This window comes from Podarcis pityusensis (assembly GCF_964106645.2).
Source record: "Podarcis pityusensis genome assembly, chromosome: 7".
NCBI lineage: Eukaryota > Metazoa > Chordata > Lepidosauria > Squamata > Lacertidae > Podarcis > Podarcis pityusensis.
The window spans coordinates 33,434,673-33,457,822 of record NC_138031.1 but is presented as its reverse complement, the minus strand read 5'-3'; positions in this window follow the sequence as shown (position 1 = coordinate 33,457,822).

The following is a 23,150-nucleotide window of genomic DNA, read 5'->3' as shown; positions in this document are numbered from 1 at the left end:
TCCATCTAAAGGTATGCATTACATACCACATTCCCAATTTTATATTGTTCTCTTCACAGAAAGTGCCATATAATTTGGACAACAGAGCTTGATACTTCTCCAAACAAAAATTCATATTGAATCACTTACTTTGTTTAATCTGAAGGAGCAAAAATTACATTTCAGTATCAGACCTTATGGGTACTTCAGCAGAACTGACAACAATACAAAGAAACACAATAGTCCATTTCATAGGACCAGGTGGCAGAGGAAGGAAGAATGGGCAGGCCCTACCCTCCAACTAATGCATGTACACTTGATGTGGTGTGATCCACTATGATGCCAGGATCACAGTACTGGACAGACACCACCACTTCAGACTCAAACTTTCTCAGGCTACAAACTCAAACACACTTACTAGTGAGAAATCCCCATTGAGTACAGTGGTTGTTCTGGAAAAAGTGCACAGTATTGTGCTGTAAATGTTTTGACACTCCCTTCCCCCTCCCCCCTTTATGGGACGCGGGTGGCGCTGTGGGTTAAACCACAGAGCCTAGGACTTGCCGATCAGAAGGTCGGCGGTTCAAATCCCAGCGACGGGGTGAGCTCCCATTGCTCGGTCCCAGCTCCTGCCAACCTAGCAGTTTGAAAGCACATCAAAGTGCAAGTAGATACAGTGGTGCCCCGCAAGACGAATGCCTCGCAAGACGGAAAACCCGCTAGACGAAAGGGTTTTCCGTTTTGGAGGTGCTTCGCAAAACGAATTTCCTATGTGCTTGCTTCGCAAGACGAAAATGTCTTGCGAGTTCCTGCAGGTTTTTTTTCCTTTTTCCCTTTTTCCCAAGCCGCTAAACCGCTTATCAGCTGATGGCTAAGCCGCTTAACAGCTGATGCTAAGCCGCTTATCAGCTGATCGTTAAGCCGCTTATCAGCTTATCGTTAAGCCGCTTATCAGCTGATCCTTAAGCCGCTTATCAGCTTATCGTTAAGCCGCTTATCAGCTGATCCACTAAGCCTGCTAAGCCCTGTAGCACTAATCCGCTAAACTGCTAATGGGCTTGCTTCGCAAGACGAAAAAACCCGCAAGACGAAGAGACTCGCGGAATGGATTCTTTTCGTCTTGCGAGGCACCACTGTAAATAGGTACCGCTCTGGCGGGAAGGTAAACGGTGTTTCCGTGCTCTGCTCTGGTTCACCAGAAGCGGCTTAGTCATGCTGGCCACATGACCCAGAAGCTGTATGCCGGGCCCCTCGGCCAATAAAGTGAGATGAGCGCCGCAACCCCAGAGTCGGTCATGACTGGACCTAATGGTCAGGGGTCCCTTTACCTTTACCTCCCCCCCTTTAAAGACCAGGTTTATGCTGGTTTCACTCTCATTTTCTAAGTATTTTACAGAATTCAAAAATAACAACAAGCAAAAGGAGAGGTGACTGAGTTCAAATAATACATCACTTGTAGAATGTTCACAGTTATTGTTGCAGAGTAGCCTTTGTCTCACCATACTGAAGACAGACATGGCTGTAATCTTTCACTTAATATGAACAGGCATTTCTGAATACAACAGAAGCAAGCAAGCAAGTGAAAGATAAACTAAAACAGATAACTCAGGAAGAACTCTTAGATTTCTGTTCCTAGGTCTATTAACTATTTAGTAGCTGGTTTTCCCACAGTAAAGTGGGTATTAATTAAAGGCTATTGCTTATTCCAGCAATAGTATCCAAGGGCTGTTTATCCTAGACAGCCTTTCCCAAATAATATTTGAGGTTGTGGTGGTCTAAGAAACAGGGATCACTATTCCCATGGGAGTTTTTTTTATGAAAAAAGACTAGTTTTAAGAGCTAAATGTGCAACTAAAGGCTCCCTCTATACTCTGTTGCACAGTATAGCTTTTGATTTAGATTGACAAGACTGTAGAGCATTTTGTGGAGGGAAATTAGATCTTTTTACAAAATAATTCCTACAAATTTTGTCTTTGTGGATTTTTGTAGAAATTCAGTCCAGTATTTCATATTTGGCAATTAATTCCTTCCCCTCCCTTCATTTTGCATGATATTGTGATTATTGCATAAAGAGTCATTTAGTCTACAGACAATGTGCAGTATTTAAGAACAAATTACTTATTTTTCTTTCAGTTATCTTTTCTTAAATTCCACCAAATGTAGAAAATTCTACTTTCTGATGTTTACACCAAAAGCACTCTGTTTTGGGGTTTCTCCTTTTTATAATTTGATCCTTTTAATCCGCCTTAAGAGTACCATTCCATGCATCTGACGAAGAGATCGCTGGCCCACAAAAGCTTATGAATAAATTTGTTTATGTTTAAGGTGTCAGAAGATTTTGTCATATTGTGGCAATAAAACAACACCTCTGCTCTTCAAAAGTTTGTCCCTTGTTCAGCACAGGGCCTAACACTGCTTCAAATACACTTAAAGCAAAGAGCGCGAAAGTCTCAGAAAAGCTTATTAACAAAACAAATTAAACTGTTTTAAGGTTAAAATATTGGCTGACTCATTGGCAGTAGCACCGTGATTTTTCCTGTGACATTTACACTAAGCATAAAGCAATAACTTTAAAATTAAATACATTTGCAGTTCAGCTTTGATGTAGCCTTTAACCTCTCATGGTATAATAAATCCATAGCTCCAGATCATTAAGAGTGGGACAGTGCTTTAAGGAGTTTCCAAGCACTCAGTTATGACAAAAATAATTACCGCTTTAATGGCAATAATTCTTTCCTCAGGGGTGACATGCTGTTTACTTACAGTCTATCCATTTATCCCCGGAGGGTCCTCCATTGAAGATATCTTCTTCCAAATTATATGTTGGCTGTAAAGCTACAGTGCGCTTCAAACTAGCACCTGTAGAAGAGAGTAGTGCATAGCTGTATTCATTTGTTGGCATGAAATTAAGAGCAGATTGTCGTATGTGCAGCTTTGCATGGAACAACATGTACACACACGTCAGGAGCATTCATCTTCAATGAATTAGACTGATCTTTAAAATAAATATTCTCGGTGGGTTGGCCATGACAACCAGCATGAGCCCCAACACAGGAAATTATAGCTCTCTTGTTAGTTAGCAGCTGAAGTGAAGAGAGGCAGCCATGAATGGTTTTTGGTAGCCAATATTTCTGTGCCACTGGGACAAGAGATGAGGGGTTTTTCTTATTTTGTGCCACATTTGTTCTTACATTTGCTGCCCACCAGCATCAGTGATCATGCCATGTTCAGAAGGCAACAAAAATGGACCACAAATGTAGATTGAGCTCAGGTTTTAAACATAGGAAAAATCACACCTTTGGTTCATATTAGGTCACACTTTTACACATTCAGAAGCAGCCATCTTTGTTAGCCATCATGCAACAGAACATGGTGTTTGCTGCTATTAGGTATTATTTCAACTAGTGAGGCTATTATCAAAATGTACTTTAAGTAAGGATTTCAATAAAGAACAGTGTTTGAATGCTGTCGTTAGACATCCCATTGCCTTTTGAAGATATTTGGTAGAGTGTGAATACTCTGCACTCTAGTAGTTCTGAAGCTTGTATGGGAAATAAAGTTATTGGTTTTAGGAGTAGAAGAAGCTTACTTTCTTCTGTTTGCATTGGTCAGAATGTTTGGCACAAATAAATGACTCCCTCTAGTAATGCAAGAGTATGTGCACTTCGTTATTCATTTCAGAAACTACTTGGAAGGGTTAACTGAAATCCTGATTTATCAGTTTTCCCACTGCCATGCCTTGTTTGGTTGGTGGCTTGTTTGGATGATGATGATGATGATGATGATGATGATGATAAACTCACAGAGCAAGCCTAATTCTGGTTTAGAATAATAGAATTCTGTGACCCCCTAGGGACTCCTAGGGTTGTCTCGTCCAACCCCCTGCAATGCAGGAATCTCAATTAAAGCATCCATGAAAGAGGACCATCCAATCTCCGTTTAAAAACCTCCAAGGAAGGAGAGTCCACAGCCTCCTAAGGGAGTGTACTGTTTAGGACATATTTTGTAAGAAAATGTATTCAGAATATTGTTGCTAAATAAATGCTAAAATAACAGATTTTGCACAAATATCTTCATATTTTTTTATGAAGATCAACATAGAAAGGAGAAATAATGTACTTATGAATGAACACATTTGAAAGTAACATAGCCCCAAAATGAACTGACCATCCCTACTGTTAAGGTTGTGGTCTCTGCCTTATATGCATTAGCAAATATCCCTAGTAATAGTTAGATATCGAATAGAAAAGGGGACAGAAGTGGGTGGGAGATGAAATATATAAAAGGAAACACAAACCTCTTAGAATAGCTCAATGTAATGTCTTTTTACATCTTCTCTGCAATGGGATATGGTCACTATTTTGAGCACTGATATGGCTGGCTCCACTGAGTACAAAAATAAAAACACAGGATAAAAAACAAAACAATTTATATTCTATCAAGGGACAGGAGGAAAATGCAACCATATTTGGGAAGAAATTAACATTGTTTCCGGCTTGTTATGCTTTCCCATCAATGAGCCACTGCAGACAGGAAGTGGCAATGACTCAAGTAACTAAAGGTGCTACTTAGTTATTTTCAGTGCATGGAAAGCCATGCTAGACTGGTGGCGGCTGAGAAAGTAGCACAGGCAAACTTGTCCAATCCAGGGTTTATCTCCTCTCTGAATGCATGCCAAGTATCCAGGGCCCCAGGTGCGCTATACAGTGATACCTCTAGTTACAACATAATTCGTTCTGGAGGTCCGTTCTTAACCTGAAACTGTTCTTAACCTGAAGCACCACTTTAGCTAATGGGGCCTCCCGCTGCCACTGCGCCACCGGAACACGATTTCTGTTCTCATCCTGAAGCAAAGTTCTTAACCCGAGGTACTATTTCTGGGTTAGCGGAGTCTGTAACCTGAAGCGTCTGTAATCAGAAGCGTCTGTAACCTGAGGTACCACTGTAATTCAATTTCATACCACAGTTTCATAAAGGATTCTGGGCACTGTAGTTTGTTTGTTAAGGGTGCTAAGAGTTGTTAGGAGACCCAATAACCATTCCCAGAGTGGTTTAGCAGTCAACCCCTCTCCCCATGAAACTCTAGTTCCCATGATTCTTTGAGGGAAGCTATGCCTATTTAAAGTGGTATGATACTGCTTTGCATGTTTAGAGCAGATGGGACCTAAGTGAATAGCCCTTAGACCTCTGCCACCCCTTTCCCACTGTAAAGAGAAAGCACTTTCCACACAAAACATGAGATGCTCCTTGCACAGCTTTTAGCCCATGTGGTAATGTTGTTAATGCAGGATATATGCAGAAGAATAATCAAATGTACCTTGTATCCCATCCAGGTTTTACATTCTCCTTACAGATAATTTATTTAAACCAAATCCCTAAGGCCCCTTTTAGAGTTTCTACATTTCTTGACATCGTAATACAAATGCAAATCCTATACTTGAATGTACAATGGATTTAAAAATGCTCTCTCTCCTACTATCCCCCATGAATAATATTCATAACTGATGAAGTCTGACTAAAAGGCAATCTTAGGGCCAAACTGCACATTATATTACTCACCTTTACAAAAGCATGCTTACATTTGCCACTCTTCTTCTGGGGGAAATAACCTGATCCAGAATATATTCCCAATCTGTATTTGGGGCCCTGTGTTGGTTTCACACTAAACAACATCTCTCCCATCTTCTATTTGCCCCTTTTTTATTTAGCTATCCAAAAAAGCTGTATGCTGCAATGTTGTAAAATTATTAAAACAGTCTGTAACAATTACATACATACAATCAAAACTACATAAAACAATAGCCCCTCCAGGGGTAAATAAATAGAAATGGGAAATAATATTTGGTGGGAAATCAACACAGGGCCCAAACCAGATTGGGAGCACATTCTGGATTAGAGCCCAGAGTGGCTCCTTATCCTTCATGTTAAGCATGCTTTTCAAAAAGTGTGAAAAAATTAACATACAACTACCCAAACTGTGTTCAAGCAGCTTAATTATTCCTTTCCACCCTTTCAATGTATGTTTTGCAAGTCAAATAGGAGTTCTCATATATCTTGGCAGCTGTGAATATTTTACAGAATACTGTTAACTTTCTATACTTATTGGAAAACATTTGGCCTTCTTGTGCAGCTAAGAAGAGCGGCTGATGCTGAAGTGAAATCCTAACCATGTCTATTCAGAGGTCCTACAGAATTCAACAGTGCTTACTTATTTCCAGGGAAAGGGGCTTAGAACTGCAGCCTTCATCACTAATTGTTCACTAATTTTCTTACCTTACCCCTTGTTTATCATTCTCCTTCCTGTATGTAATACATGCCCCTCTCTTCTCCCTGTTTCTTTCAACATGGCCAAATTTACTTGACAAACTTCTTGGGAAAGGAGTACATCTTCTTTGTTTATCATTCAGTTATTTTTATCAAAACACTGATATCCCAACTTTTCATCAGATGACTGTTTTGATCTATAAAGTCTTAAACGGCTCAGGACAGCAGTACCTCAAGGACCACCTCTTTCCATATGAACCTACTGGACCCTGAGATCATCTTCTGAGGCCCACCATCATGCGCCCCCTCCTCAAGAGGTCCGGAGGGTGGCAACACGAGAACGGGCCTTCTCTGCAGTGACTCCCTATCTGTGGAATGCTCTCCCCAGAGAAGTTCACCTGGCACCTTCATCACACACCTTTAGGCACCAGGCAAAAACATTCCTTTTTAACCAGGCCTTTGGTTGATCTGTTTGACATCCTATACCTTTTTACAATGTGGCTTTTTTCTGGGAGGGCATTATTGAGTTGTTGTTTTTATTCTGATTATATATGTTGTGATATTTTCTGTGAACTGCCCTGAGACCTCTGGGTATATAGGGTGGTATATAAACTCTAATGATAATAATAATGCGGATTAAACAGAAATAAAATTATATTAGGTGATCGACTGGCATCTACCCGTCTCATGAGACAATGGAGGAGTGCACCTTTGGGGGTGAAGTCAACTGTTTGTAGGTTACAGCACCTGCTGTGGCTGTAGAGACCAGTACGGGAGAAACATGTTTTGCTGAAGGCATCCAGTTGTGCTGCTGCAGATGCACCATGGTATTTCTTCTCTCTGCTGTTGAATGGACCACACAACAGGTTTGTATGGGCTTTGTAAATGTGTTCAGTGACAATCCACATGGCATTCTGGGAGACAAGTGGAGGAAAAGCTGCACTGTCTTCATAACAACCCATCCCAGATGAAACTGATTGAAACTCAGAGTGTATTGTCATTCTTCCTCATCTGCATTACAAGATCTGAGACAACGCTGTGTAATTGTTGCTCTAATAGCGTATCATCCTCCAGAAGCAGCTTTTCTGGCATCTGGTATGAGTGGCAGACCCTCCCTATAAAAAGTGTGGTTGGCTTAAAGTATTCAGATTTAGTGGACTGAACAAGTCCTCATCTCAACTGGGGATATAGGGAGCCAGATCCTTGACCCTAATTTATTCCAGATGTTAGCTGGAATGAACAGTGATCTCTAGCATCCACAGATACCTAAGCCTTGGGAAGGCATAAGTCTTTACACATCTTCCTACTCAATAACAGATCCAGATTCAAAATGCAGCAATAAAGAATTTAATTTAATTTGATGAAAACGTCATTTTATGAAGGTGCCATGCGATCTGGTGGAAGAGAATCTTGAAGCACTTACAATCAGGTAGCAAAAATATGAGGTAATAATAGAGGTGTTGAAATTTCTCAGAAAGAATTTTTCTGATAAATTTCCTGATAACTTTCTTTTTCAGGCTCCCTCTGTGCTGTTAGAGAATTTTGTCATCATCCCCACGTTGGAGAATATTCAGCAAAATGTCCCCTCCCCATTTCCATTACTCAAAAACGAGAGACTTTTGGGTGCAATCATATATCCATCCTGTCAAAGGAAGCATTAGGTTTTGCCATAAGGATGGCTAAATCAGTTATATCCAGCCCATGAACTAGCAAGATACTTTCAGCATTAACTAGGCAGAAATTTATCAGAAGAGATTTTTCTTTGAGATTTGATGGGAATTTTCTTCCCACCCAAACTGTTTTTAGAATTTCATGCCCTCCCTCCAAGATTATTCAGTGAAATGTACACACCCACACACCCACATTACACCACCAACATATAGAGTGAATAATTATGGAGGATATGTTCATTTAGCCTTAAAACAGCAATTAAAATGCAAAGAAGTATAAGCAACACCTTTATCACGAGGAGGAGGTGACAACCCTGATAAAATTTTTGGAGGTAGATAGACTGGATTAGACCTGGAAAACATACTGAAATTTAACCCAGACAACACAATAAATAATAATAATATAATAAAATTTTATTTATACCCCGCCCTCCCCAGCCAGGGCTGGGCTCAGGGCAGCTAACACCAAATATAAATTACAATAAAACGTAGCAGTATTTGGGGTCCAGAAATCTGCTGATCTGGAGGATGTTGTGCAGTTGGTCCTGGATGGTGCTGAACACCCCTTCAAGGACCAGGTATGCTGCTTGGGCGTAGTGCTAGACTTGGCACATTTCAAAGAGGCATAAGAAAGCATGCTGCCAGTATACTGAACAGTAGTACGCAATGGTCAGTGTAGCAAAGGATTTCTTGCAAAACACACAAAAAAGAAATCCCTTCAAGCCAAGTACCCAAATCCTTTTGTGGGGTTCCTTATTTATGTGGTGTGGTACGTAAACACAACAGGCTGGGATGGCATAGAGACAGCACCAGCGAAGGCCATGACAACCACAGCAGAAAAATCTTGTGGAAAGGAAATCTAATGCTCACATAACTTACTGGCTTATTTCAGAGAATATTTCATGGCGATTCTGTTTCCAGCATCATCCATTAGCATTAGCATATTAAGGAACTGCAGCTCCACGTTCTTCCTGCTAAAGTTAACAGCGGATAGAATTCTCCCTGGCTCAGCCAGAAGTAGGATGTAGTTCTTTCATTCCACTTTTATTCCTTACATCACTGTCATCATTATCACCAGGGCAGTGATTTTCTGGATTCGCAGGTGTCCAGATCTGTAGCCTGCAAATCAGGTATCAAATATCTACAGCTGTGTCAGTTTATGGTCTATGCCCAGGTGCTTGCCACCTCCCCTTCTTAAACACACCGCTAGAAAAAACCGAGAGAGGCTTCGGACTGGACACTGCACAGCCCTCCCAAAAGCTGTTCATTCTGCTGTTTTGGAGAAGGGCCATAACTGGCAGAGTTATTGTTTTGCATGTAGAATATCCAAGGTTCAATCCCTGGCATCTCTAGGTAGGGCTGGAAGAGGGCCCTATCCAAAATCCTGGAGAGCTGCTGCCAGTTAGTGTAGGCAGTACTGTCCTAGATGGACTCAGTCTAAGGCACCTTCCTTTATTCCTATGTTCACAGGTGAAGAAACTCTCTGCACAATTTTCTTTTCAGGCAGCACATGGAGGCACATCAAAAGGGCTTGCCTATACAGTGGTACCTTGGGTTACATATGCTTCAGGTTACATACGCTTCAGGTTACAGACTCTGCTAACCCAGAAATGGTACCTCGGGTTAAGAATTTGCTTCAGCATGAGAACAGAAATCGTGGCACAGCAGCAGCAGGAGGCCCCATTAGCTAAAGTGGCGCTTCAGGTTAAGAACAGTTTCAGGTTAAGTATGGACCTCTGGAATGAATTAAGTACTTAACCTGAGGTACCACTGTATTCTCCCACTCTCAGCAAACCTCCTGAGAGCCTCCTGACAAGACTGGGTGCTCCAAGGACTAAGATCACTTCAACTGTATGCTTTACCCTCTATTATTATCTTAATTGCACCACACTACATATTCCACATTGGGCTCTCTCTGGCTCTTTGGAACAAAGCACACTTGGCAAAGCTCAGATTGTGCTACACAAAATCAGACCTTATGTTGTTTTGGCAGCAGATAAACTGAGAACAAGCCCTATGTAGCAGCAGCAGCAGCAGCAGCAACCGCAGCAGTTGTTCCTGCTGCCACCACTTTTCAGTTGCTACGCTTGTGAGCATTAGAAGCGAAATCTTCAGTTAAAGAGACCCAGCTCACCCCAACAGTCTCCTAGTACGATGGAGCAGGGGAGCCTCTGGTCTCGGGGAGGTTTCTGCAATGGAGTACTCCAAGCCAGAGGACAGTAGTGCCACACCCTCAGGCCAGAGGGACCCTGGCTGCACAGGTTCGTCTGTGGAAGCGCTCCTGAGGCTGCCCTGCATGCCCTTCCCCTTCTGTTTCTGAGTCCTTGACCTCAATTTCCCCGAAGAAGGGAAATCTGACTCCAAGTCCCTGACATCTTAGTCCACAGAAACTTTGATTCCTGTGAGATTCCTCAAGCCATAATTAGATCCTACGTGGCTGAGAAATGTATGAAGCTGGGGTCTTCTGGCCCTGTGGGTCTCACCTGTTTCTGTGCTGGGTGTGGTGGAGTTGATAAGGTGACCAGAAACTAAGAAGGATATGAGTCACATGTCAGGATGGGGGAGACACATTTTAACATGAATCTACCTGATTTGTGCTTCTCAAAACAACAAACAAACTGAAAGACTTGAATTCTCTGAAATTCACATATTTCTGAATTTTGCAACAATGTATTCCAAGCCAGAAATTGGCACAGAATGCATACATTAGAGGAAGGTATGCATACAAATTCACAGTTAATTAAGATAGTGTACAAAATGCATTGGGACGTGGGTGGCGCTGTGGGTTAAACCACTAAGCCTAGGACTTGCTGATCAGAAGGTTGATGGTTCGAATCCCCGTGACGGGGTGAGCTCCCGTTGCTCGGTCCCTGCTCCTGTCAACCTAGCAGTTTGAAAGCACGTCAAAGTGCAAGTAGATAAATAGGTACCGCTCTGGCGGGAAGGTAAACGGTGCTTCCGTGTACTGCTCTGGTTCGCCAGAAGCGGCTTAGTCATGCTGGCCACATGACCCAGAAGCTGTACGCCGGCTCCCTTGGCCAGTAAAGCGAGATGAGCGCCGCAACCCCAGAGTCGGTCACAACTGGACCTAATGGTAGGGGTCCCTTTACCTTTACCTTTACAAAATGCAATATATTTGAGAAATTGCAGGCAGAAATTAGTATATTAGTAGAAAAGTGCGCTAAAATGCAGGTGAACTATGTGGCAAACTGATGTAGAAATGTGGCAGACGAATTTAAGATTAGCAAAATGAGAAAACTAGTGCTGAAGAAGAGGGAAATTTTGCATCCTTATTTGGTCGTGTAAATCTGAGCAGCTCCAAACCTTCTCCCTTACACCTGGAAATGCCTCCTAGAACACCTCTGTGATGCCACATTCCTTCAAATCCCTCCTCAAAACCTACTCATTCAGCGAAGTCTTCACTATACCATACTTCTTTATCTGTGTATTTCACTCAGTTTATGACTTGTCTAAAAATATAAATATTCATATACTACAGTTTGCAACCTTAAGTGCATGTCAATGGAAATAAATGCATATTCTTCTGCGCTGTAGTGTATCTTGATTTCAGTAAGGCTTTCAGCAAAGTTCCTTATGATATTCTTGCAGGGAAGCTGGCAAGATGTGGGATTGACAATGTTACTGTTTAAGTAGATTTGCAGTTGTGCGCCAGTGGTTCCTCATCATCCTGGGGGAAAGTGACAGGTGGAGGGCTGCAGGGTTCTGTCCTGTACCCCGTGCTGTTCAACATCTTTATAAATGACTTGGAAAGAAGAATAGAGGGGGTGCAAATTTGCAGATGACACCAAACTTGGGGGGGGGGGAGCTAATACCTCAGAAGATATAATCAAGATTCAAGATGTCCTTAACAGATTGAAGAATTGGGCCAAAACTAACAAAATGAATTATCTGAAGAAGTGTGCATGCACACAAAAGCTCATACTAATAACTAACTTAGTTGGTATCTAAGGTGCTACTGGAAGGAATTTATTTATTTGTTTTGTTTTGTTTATTTTGTTTCGACTACAGCAGACCAACATGGCTACCTACCTATAACTAAAATGAATTTCAGTAGGGAAAGATGTATGGTTCTGCACATAGGCAGGAATAATCAGATACACAAATATAGGATGAGGGACACCTGGCCTGACAGCGCTACATGTGAAAAAGTTTGGACAGATCTTTAATTAAGGCTTCCCCAACTTTCTTTCTATAATCTGAGCACTGCCTTATTCCACTCTTCTCATTCTGGTGAGAAGTGAATGACCGAATCAAGGGACTAGTTGGTCCAGGGGGGCAGGCAAGATAATTCCCTCCAGATGTCACTGGACTTCAGCTTCTATCAGCCCCAGTCAGCATGGCCAAAGGTCAGGGATGGTGGGATTTGGAGTAAAGCCACATCTAGACACTATGTTGGCTTCCATGTTGGAATTATTTTGGCCATTTGCTTCTGCCCATAGGAAGAAGAATGGGCAAGAGGTGAGACAGGAGTGAAAGGGCCTGAGGACCACCCACATCTCTCTGTAGATACAGCCTGGGAGTGAACATAACATCTGAGGAGCCTGATGATCTTCTGTTGCTTTATTAGCTAGGAGAAAGAAAGGACCAGCACAAAAGCAGGGGAGAGAAGCAGGCCTCAGGCGAGTACTTGGAAGTAGCAATTTATTATATTAAGATTGCATTCTTCATATAATTAATTGCTACTTTCAAGGACCAGTTTTATGACCCCATTCATTTTTTGCATTGCTGAATATTAGCACTACATTCTACATCTTCACAAGAATCTGTTGCACAACATATCAAACACTGGTATAATTTCAATAAAGTCAGGCAGTTATACTGTGAAGTAGTAAGCCAGTGAATTCATCTCTTTCAATTACAGAGCATATCAAAAACCATTCAGGGTTTAGCAGTAAATATTATTTATTTTGATGTACGATAAGTCAAAAGAGTTGATGATGATCCATATATCATACATAATTTGTTAGAGCTTCTGAACTTATTAACAGCCTTGCTATTCCCTCTGACTCTGAACCAATGTATGAACATAACCATAAATCAGGCAAGGTTTATTCACAAGAAAAAGACCTATGAAGATCAAATTGTGCAAACTGCCTGCTCAGCTGAAGAATGAGTCACTCTTTTTCTTAATACATATCAAGCATGAATAGAAAACATTTATCTGATCCCTCTGGCTATTGCACTCACTTGTATACAACCCTTGCCAACAGTAACAGCAACCTAGAGCTTTGAAGTTATGTAAATTGTCTTTGCAGGCACTAGCCAGTATTTTAATAGAATCACTCTTTGGCAATGCTATAAATGGCAACATGCTGTAAGATTCGATGGAGCCAGCAAATGCAGCAACCTTCCCAGTTTCCTACAACTTCGGGTCTCTTCTACTGCAGACATTGTTTCAACTGGAGGCAAAGTCGAGAAAGGCTAATGAATGCATATGTTCAACATTATGGTCCAGGCAGTCCACGGGTGTTTAAATGGGGTTTTCAGCATTCAGGAAGCATCAGAGGGAAACCTGGAATGCCACAGTAAAGATCAAATGTGGATGGCAGATTTTAAGTGAAAAGTGAGCTGGGCTCTTGAGGGGAGGGAAGCGAGAGGCATTTGGGGCCCCAGCTAATTCCTGCCTCACAAAAAACACACACACAAAAATCCTCATGCCGTGGTCAGAGAGCTATGCAATATTTCAGCATGCTAGAAGCGTGGATCTGCTGACTTAGCCTTGAAGTTGGTGGTGACTTAGCTTCTTTTGATAAGCTTCTCACAAACGCTTGGCTTATCAGAGGTGGTGCAACCCAAGAGTCACACCTCTGGACTCCTGCCAGGCAGACGCACCCCACCTTCTTCTGCTCCTTCGTTGCTTGGGCAGCCAGCAGAGCATAGGCATGGAAGTTATTATTACAATCTATCAATTCATGAATTGCCTTGTACATATGTCTCTAGGCGATTGACAGACATACCATAGGAAGAGTACGAAAACAACTGAAAGCAGGTTTCACAACAGTACAAAATGAACACCTGAGGCAAGGACTTTTCCTTCCAGCTGGAAAAGCTTATCAAAACAAAAATGTAATCAGTTGTTTCTGGAAAGTACAGATAGTGAGCGCCTGTCGTATCTCTGCAGGAATGTTGTTCCTCAGCCACGCTGAAAACCCTGCTTTGAGGTCCTGTGGAGAGGGCTTCTGATCTTCTGGGGGATTCAAAGAGAAATTCTCTGGCAGAATGTAGCCATCTGCCACAGGGTAGACCAACCTAATGGGCTGGCCTAGGCATCATTCTTCAAAACAAGTTGATGGGGCTGTGTGCTCATTTTAATGTGAATACATAGCCTAGGGACCCTACAGGACTTTAAAGCACATGTTGTCCAATATTGACAGCTATGCAAGACTAATTTGCCATACAGATCTATTTGTGGGAGTAGGGCATCAGTTGGAGGTTAGCAAGCTTGCCCCTCAGATGAACTTGGAAGTAATCAAAATTCTTTGCCAGAAAAAAATGAATAACTTTGCCAAACCAATTGTGCCAATTTTCTAGTTGTGTCTGTTAAAAAGAGCTGGCTAATAAAGAATAGACACATTTCTCCATATCCTTGCTAGGGGCTTGGGCTGTTTGTGTACCTGTATGGGGGAGCTCTTGGGGTAAGAGCAGTGGCGTCGCAACTGGGGGGGGGGTATGCCCCGCATGCCATGTCTGGGGGTGAGGTGACAAGAAGGCACCCTGCGTGGGCTCGCAGCGGCATGAGCAGCCATCGCGCCACCGCAGCCGCATGTGGAGGATCCTCCATTCGTGGTTGCAGTCGCGAGCAGAGGATCCTGGCACCGTCCGTATGGCGCTGGAGCTATGTACAGCGCATGTGTGGCATTGCTGTGTACGGCTCATGCGCTGTACGTAGTGATGGCACACATGCACTGTACATAGTGGTTTGCCGCCAGCAGCGCTCGAGCGCTGAACGGATGGCGGTGGGATCCCTCTGTTGCCACTACAGCCGTGAGCAGAGGGTCCCGGAACAGTCCGTACGGCGCTGGAGCAGCACCGCCGGCAAACCACTATGTACAGCGCATGTGTGGCGACACTACATATGGCACATGCGCTGCACGTAGCGACGCCGGGTGTCACAATGCCTTCGTCCCCCCCTGGGTAAGAGCGTACCCTGCAGGTAGGTGGGTTGGCTTTTGTCTCCTAGTCTCATTTTTGAAAGGGTCAGCTCTTCAAAGAAGATAAGCAAGACATTATTTTACAGTCTGGATTTCAATCCAAGCTGGGAAAGAATCTGGAGCTATTGAATGCATTTCTCTCCCTTGAGATGAGTGATTTCTGGAGTGCATTTCTGGGCCTGAACTGGGGAAACCTCTCAAGCATCAGCTGGGACTGGAGCAGAAGGCAGTCTCTGCACAAACATGAATGGTGCGTGATGGCTTTGTCTCAGCGACCTGCTGAATATTAGGTGAGGAAAGCATAAGATTCATGATAAACCCATGAATTCATATTACAGTGGTACCTTGGGTTAAGTACTTAATTCGTTCTGGAGGTCCGTTCTTAACCTGAAACTGTTCTTAACCTGAAGCGCCACTTTAGCTAATGGGGCCTCCTGCTGCCACCGCGCCACTGGAGCACAATTTCTCTTCTCATCCTGAAGCAAAATTCTTAACCTGAAGTAATATTTCTGGGTTAGCGGAGTCTGTAACCTGAAGCGTCTGTAACCTGAGGTACCACTGTAATTTTTTTTTAATTCCTCATGAAAAATTCCAGACAGGTAGCTGTGCTAACCTGTTATACCAACTCTCTTCCCATTCTTCCCAGAAGTCCCAAGCTTGCCAGATTTATTGTGGCATAAACTGTCATGAGTGAACCTGTTCACCAATAAAAGCCTGTTAACCTACACCTGTTAGCCTTTATGGAATATACAGTGGTATTCAACTAGGTTTTATTATTCAGAGTAGACTCACTGAAATTAATGGACCTAATTTAGTCATCTTCATTCATTTCAATAGTGCTATTCTTAGCAAATGTAATTGAATATCACCCCTTGCATTTGCTTATAAAAGAAACACTCAGAAAACAGAGGTGCTTCAGTCTCTTTAAAAGCAATTGGCACAATAGTACTAAAATTATTTTCACATAATTTTTTTGGGGGGGGGGAATAATTATTCATGAGAATAGGGGATGCTCCTTAGCAAAAGGGATTAACCCTAACAGATCATCAGTATCTGTAAATACCATGAAACATTCCCTGTATTGTGAGTTCCCCAGGGAATTTATATGAACTCCTCTAATAAAATAATTAATACTTGGTGGCAGGTGCTCAGGTCTAAGGTCCAGCAAGCACCTGAAGCAGACAGTCACTCTGAAATATAGACTGTGAGTATTTATTTGCAGCAGGTTGATGGCACATAACAGAAGCGATTGTACAGACCTGGCTCTTTGGAATCACCTGATTATCAGGTGTATGTTTCTGGTTTGTTTTCCTATGCTCCTTCTTTCAGTGGTGACTTGGGGACCCAGCAGTAGAGAGCCTGTCCTTCAGAGCTCTTTACTGAAGCAGTATGGCACCTGCCTCTCTCATTCAAGGCTGATATATATATTTTTGGTGGGTGGGTGGACATGGCTGCATTTGGAGGAACACCTTGCTGGAAGAACCCTAGAGTTTAGAACTGGACTGTATTTTACCAACCCCCCAAAAATTCCTGCTTTCCTGTCTGCAACTCCTACTTATGTCCTATACAAGTCAACACACTGTGGAATACCATTTAGTCATTGTACTGGAGGTAAGGTCTTCGTAGTACATATCTTGTCATCTGAAGAAGTAGGCTGTTGCCTCAATATACCATCTACTGTCAGGAATGAGCCAGCTCCAAGTGGAACTTTACAGCCAGCTGCAGAATACAGGCAGGAACAGAGAGATTTAGATTTGACACAGGCTGTCCAGAGGCCAGTGCTGCCAGCATCGACTTCTCATGACCTTGGACGACCAGTTGCCAAAGGAACAACTGAGAGTGGGCTGGAACACAGCCAAAGCTCTCAGGAAGCTCAAACAGGTGTGAACAGACACAGAGACAGTCTTTCAGAGCAGGAAGAGGTTGGAGCCGATTCAATAAGTCCGAAGAGTCGGCGAATGGGAGGGCTGCTGTACAGGAAGCAAAACAAGAGATGTAAAGGGCGAAGGTTCAATATCTTCTGTAGGAACCAGAAGAAGTCTTCAGAAGGGTCATCTTGACTGATAATGTCGACAGCTTTGTTAGAGCCATCTGGAGCTATCTGTTTGTTTTTGCAATAAATCCTCCTTTTTAATTACCTACACTTACTGTGTTATCAAGCCGGGAACCTGGACTCCTGACATCTGCTCTCTGAGATACCAAAAGCTCTGAACATTCAGTTTTCTTTCTTTCTTTCTTTCTTTCTTTCTTTCTTTCTTTCTTTCTTTCTTTCTTTCTTTCTTTCTTTCTTGTTTATATCACTATCTGTGCATCTGGTGGAAAGGTGTGAGAAGCGCACACATGCATGTCTGTGCATGCACAATGAGACTCAAGCGTAGTGTTTATCCACTTTTTGAACCTGGCATGCCGTAGAATTTGTTTCTCCCACATCCCAACCTAAGTCCTCAAAACAGGCACTTAAAAAGTTTTGGAGTCAGTCAGTCTATTGCCAATCCATATTGGAATAAGAAAAAGAGAAGGTGATGCCAAAATGCCTGTGGCTTTTATAAACTACGTAAAATCAGGGGGTGGGATTCTAGCGAGGTGGATAATGAGCATAATACAGTAGATAAAAATCAGTTGTTACGGCTTGTCAAAGGCTTTTTAAAAAATATATATATTTTCATAGGAAGCCCAAATATGCTGTCATTTAGGGGGGAAAGACACACTTGTCAAATAATGTTTAGCACTTAAAAGACTAGATTTTTATTAGTATTTTTTGAAAGTTCAGCTGGCATTTCCCCCACTCTTCCAGGTTGCAAAATGGCAATGTCGTTGATTCTGTGATTCAGCCATTTGAAAGGCAGCATTTCTTTCTTAATAGCACCGTGCTGAATAATGCTTACTGGCGTGAAATCAAGTGGAGTGTGGCAGACAGCTGCAGAAGGACATGGCCACTGCCAACTTCCATGCACAGATTTCGATCTTAAACGAATCTCAGCAGAGCTTTAGTCGTAGGATAGACATAGCTCACATAAGTCTTTGCTAAGGCTGCTTGTCATCCCTTTTGGACTCAGGCCACCACAACTACAAAGGCGAACATTAGGAGATGGGGAGGCCTGGCTTCCTTATGTCAGTTTCCTTAGGAATTTCCCAGATGCTGATCCAGCAGCAGACATTGTCCCTGCTCCATCTGGCTACGCTGAAAAGCAAATACTAGCCGACTCCTTAATTCTAAAACCCCAGCTGCTTCCAATTAGCTTGACATGATTGGTTTACTCTGTTCAAGCCACTGCCATTTTTTACTCTCTCCTACATACCAGCAGTAGCATCACCGTTCCCCGTGAGTGACACTGGGGTGTACTAGAATTGTCTTTCAAATCATAACGTTTTGCAATAGCAGGACCCATTATGTTATAGTGCCAAAAGCTCCCACCTCAGGGCAAGCTGTCCTAAGTCTTGTGCAGAAATACCACAAGGAGGCCAGTCACCCACCTCTCCATACCCTTCAGCAGCATCCACAGTCACTAAGGACATGTATTCTGCACACAAGATACTGCACATACATGGTTGCATGGAACCATTATTCATGATGGCTGAATGCAGAGGTACAATCTTGTGTACATAGCAGTAGCCACCTGATGCAGTAGGACTACAGAAGCAGCAATATTACAAATTTGCAGCTTTGGCACTTCCTTGCCCAAGCACCTCTCCATGATTTTAAGTCAATGCAATCCTGTCCAATATTTCAGCCTCTTCAGTAGCACTGCTCCATGTCCTCCTCCTGCAAGATCCAAAATGGCCCATGTGCTGGGTGGAGGAAGCCGGCATCATATTTAAGTCCCAAGAGTAGAGCAGACTGAAGACTTGGCCAAAGCCTCCAGTTAGCCCCACCCCCAAGTGACTCCCACCTCCAAGCCTGCCTGCTACTGGCCCATTTGCAGGCAGGCAAATTCAATGACCAACAGGAGCAAAATTACACCCAGCACCAGCCATTAGCCCCTGGATCTCAGACCATAGCCGGGAGGGGGGGGCTGCCATGCCACAGCCACCGACCACGCTGCAAAAGGTGAGTGGATTGCTTGGAACCAGGTGGGCTTTGAGCTTTTGGGTCCAAGCAGCTGAAAGCAAAATCTGGGGGGTGAACTGGGGGTGGGTTGGGGTGGGTAGGAATAATCTATTTATGAAGAAATATATCAGCCATGTGATGTTCTGAAGGGGGCAGCTATCACTGAAACTCAACTAATCTGGTCTGAGTTCTAGGTTTCAGTCAGTTTTTATGTAATCAGGGGAGAAAGCTCAGCTGTTCAAAACTACTTATGGAGATTGGATGACTTCACAGAAACACTGTTGTCTTTTGAAGATGGTGGAGTGATTGTCTGCTTCCTTGAAGAACAGCACAGTTCATTGAAGGTGGGGAAAAGGTTTTTCTTCAGATAGAATTCTGCGACTACAGTGCAGGCCTATGGGTGCTCATAGAGAAGCAAGTCCAACAGTGCAACCAAGTTGCATCTACTCAGAAATAAGCCCCATTAAGTTCAATGGGACTCATTCCTGAGTAAATGTGTATTCATGTCTAGGATTTCAGCATATGGGGCTTATAACTTAGTACAAGATTGCAGCCATGGTGAATATCATTTCCTGGGCTTAATTAGAAACCAGGTTTTGTTTTTGTTTGTTTTTTGCTTTATGCAATGTGAGTCAAGTGGTGGAAATTAATTAGGAGTTGGAGCGAGATTCTCATTCGGGGGGAAAGGAAAGGTTTCTGTCATGGGACCACTTTTGACAATAAAAAACCATTCTGCTGACTCTTCATTACTACATCCCTTTCTATGAAATAGTCAACGGGTGCATTCTGCATTCCACACAAATCACTAATAAAATTATAGTGGAATTTACTTGCACCCAGCCTTTCTGTAATAGTTATTGTCCCACTCAAGAGCAGAACCCAAATGAAGATACATCCCTCCCCACTCATGGAATACGCTCATTCAGGTATGGACAGCCAGGGGTGGCTTTAGGGTCAGATAAGCTAGGCAACTCTTTGCGGTAGTGAAATTGGTCAGGGGATAACTGGGCTCCTGTTCGACTGGAACAGCTGAAACCTATTGTGCTAACAGGTCATCATAACTTGTAAAGTTAGGAACACTGACCTGTGCAGGTAACGTATGTTTTTTATTCATGGAACCATTTTACAACATCAGTGCCTGTTAAAGATATACTGTGATTGCGATTAGATCCATGTGTGCGAATCCATGGTAATATATGACAAGGATAAATCATGAATGCAAATTGTGCATCAAATTAGTGAAATGGGCAATAAATACAACAAAAAAGTATCCAAAGGTTGAACAAAATGGAGGAGGGACGCTGAAGTTCTTTCTCTCTTTCTCTCTTTCTTTCTTTCTTTCTTTCTTTCTTTCTTTCTTTCTTTCTTTCTTTCTTTCTTGCCTGGGGGGCCATTTGGTCTGGGAAAACTCTGCGGGGGCATCCAGCCCTCCTGCCCTATGTGGCCTCAAGTGTGTTTATGCTCCACTGAGGCTGCTCTCAGAATCTCAAAACTCCCAGCTTGCCTTTCCTTTTAAATCTCCTCACTTTGGGGAAGTCTCTTTGGAATTCAAACGTGGCTCTGTGGGACTTCTTTGGCAATTATCCATTTACATGTTGAATTTAAGACTACTATGTTCCCAGCTGTTCGAAACTAGTTCAGCAACACTTGCATATTGCACCAGGTCTTGGGCACCACGTAAGATTAAATCCAGGGTCACCTTCTTTCTGGTTGGTTCCATGAGCAACTGTTGTAGGGTGCAGTCATTTAGAATATCTAGAAATTGACAGCATGTATTTACTCAATGTATGTGAGGGCAATTGAAATCGCTCATTACCACTTTCCAGAGCCAGTGTGGTGTAGTGGTTAAGAGTGGTAGTCTCGTAATCTGGGGAACCAGGTTTGCGTCTCCGCTCCTTCACATGCAGCTGCTGGGTGACCTTGGGCCAGTCACACTTCTCTGAAGTCTCTCAGCCCCACTCACCTCACAGAGTGTTTGTTGTGGGGGAGGAAGGGAAAGGAGAATGTTAGCTGCTTTGAGACTCCTTCGGGTAGTGATAAAGCGGGATATCAAATCCAAACTCCTCCTCCTCCGCCTCCTCCTCCTCTTCTTCTTCTTCTTCTTCCCTCCTTGATTTCATTCACCACCTAAATGAAGACCACTTGGGTGGCAGCGGCAGGAATTAGTCTCAGAGCTCTATGGAGAAGCCTCCCCCTTTTCAGAGTCCTAGCTTGTTTGACTCTGTATCTTCTTTGACATGCAGAGTAACACTGATCCATGGATGACTAGGAGTGTTAAGACTCAATTTTTCAAAAAAATTATTTGCAAGAAAATGTACAACATCAGTGCCCATTCAACAAATTGTGTGTGTGTGAGAGTCATTGTGATCAGATCCGTGCATGCAAATCCATTGTATTATGTAACAGGGTTGGAAACCTGACAATTTGCATGCATCAAAGCTGTGAATGGGCTGTGACTGCAAAATGGTATTCAAAAGTTGAAAAACCAGAGAGTGGAGCCAAGGGCACTCTCTGCCTGGAGTGTTGTTTGGGTCTATGGCATAACAGTGAGAGCAAGGAAGCCTTATATCAGGAAGCTACCAAGCTCCTCCAGTTAGGTTTCATTCGCTCTCAGCAATTAGGTTTTACTTTCATCATTTCACATGAGTGTTCACAGTGGAAAGTAATCAACACCTAACTGGGCAATTGTAGGATATATAAATAAAAACAAAAACATACCCCAAACAGCAGGTCATCTTCCCAGTATGAGAACTGTCAGAATGCATACCAGACCTCAGAGCAGATATATATTTTAACACCTCTCAGTTATATGTATGTATGTGCCTCCATTACACTCCAGGGGAACAGAGCAGCTTGGAATCCACACATGCTTCATGAAATAATTACCTTAATTGTTAAAATGAACTACTTTTATTTATCTGCTATAAATAATGATGTCCCACTTTTCCATAAATCATGCCTATGGCAGCTAACAACCATTTTGAAAACATAGACGAATCAATATAACACTTAAAACACTACCTGTGCTTTCTGGGAAGAACTGACTCTGTCTTTATTTTAACAAGCTTATCCAACAGGGTGAAAATGTTTAGGCATTTGTTTTGTATTGCTTTTAGGCAGTGCTATTTTTCTAGAAAAAAGAAGTTCTGGAACTCACCGTGAACATCTCCCTTGTTCTCTTATAGTGGCAATGGAACCCACCTGAGAGGTGCAGGAACTGCGTTCCAGTGAGTTCTGTCTGAAAAAAGTTCTGCTTTTAGGCTAGCTGTAGTTGTTGCTTTTTCTATGGCTATGCTTGTAAACCACCTAGATACACACATAAGTGGTGATTCACAAATTTAATAACAGTAAAAATAATAACAACATAATAATAATAACAATATTTGTTTTTTTAAAAAGACAGTAGCAGAACTAACAAATTCAGAGAATAAATGAAGTTTTAAAGTTTGAGGTGTAGAAATGTTTCAGGTAATCAATTAAGGTTTTTCTCCTATCAAATGGTATAAGAAAACTAAGTATCTGGTGAACGCTAGCAAAGTTAAAAATTGACCCAGGATGCTTTCCCCCAAAGCAATGCTAAGGGTTGGAGAAATCGTCCTGGGGGAATTGAAATTTAAAGTGTTGTGAAGACTGCTCTGCAGCATGCCAGGAAGCTCGTTGGTTAAACTCTTTGCCTGAAGAATGTGGCTCTCCCAGTAATGTGGCACATTCCTCTCTTCTTTTCAATATAGTACAAGCCTGTAACTCTGGGGAATTCAAGCAACCATTGCAAATGCTTGACTTGGCAAAGCATTGCATCTTCAAAAGCAAATGGTCATTGGTTAAACACAGGGAGAGATGTCGGCTGGAGGGAAAAACATTGCTAATTCCTTCAACCTCTGTCTGTGGAAATGATAAAGTACTGCCATTATGGAAGGCTGCACGGTTAAATTAATTAGGCTCCTCCATTATGGAGCAGCCTTCTGAAGATTATTGCAATTTTCCTTTTTAAATGCCATTATTCCTGGCTCTGTTTAG